Genomic DNA, 263 nt, shown 5'->3' on the forward strand with positions numbered 1-263 from the left:
TCTGTAAATATTTGAAATAAATGCATAAATAATGAAGGCTTGATTAAATCTAACTTTCAAAATCTACTCGCAATAAACTGTTTTGCTAACTATTACATAAGTCAAGCCATGTGTGTGTGTGTGTGTGTGTGTGTGTGTGTGTGTGTGTGTGTGTGTGTGTGTGTGTGTGTGTGTGTGTGTGTGTGTGTGTGTGTGTGCGTGCGTGCTTGTGTATGTGTGTGATTTTGACAGCCTGTTTAGTTCTAGCCACATGCAGTTTTATC

This window comes from Trachurus japonicus, chromosome 3 (genome assembly GCF_045865225.1).
Source record: "Trachurus japonicus isolate A0001 chromosome 3, Traja_1.0".
Classification (NCBI taxonomy): domain Eukaryota; kingdom Metazoa; phylum Chordata; class Actinopteri; order Carangiformes; family Carangidae; genus Trachurus; species Trachurus japonicus.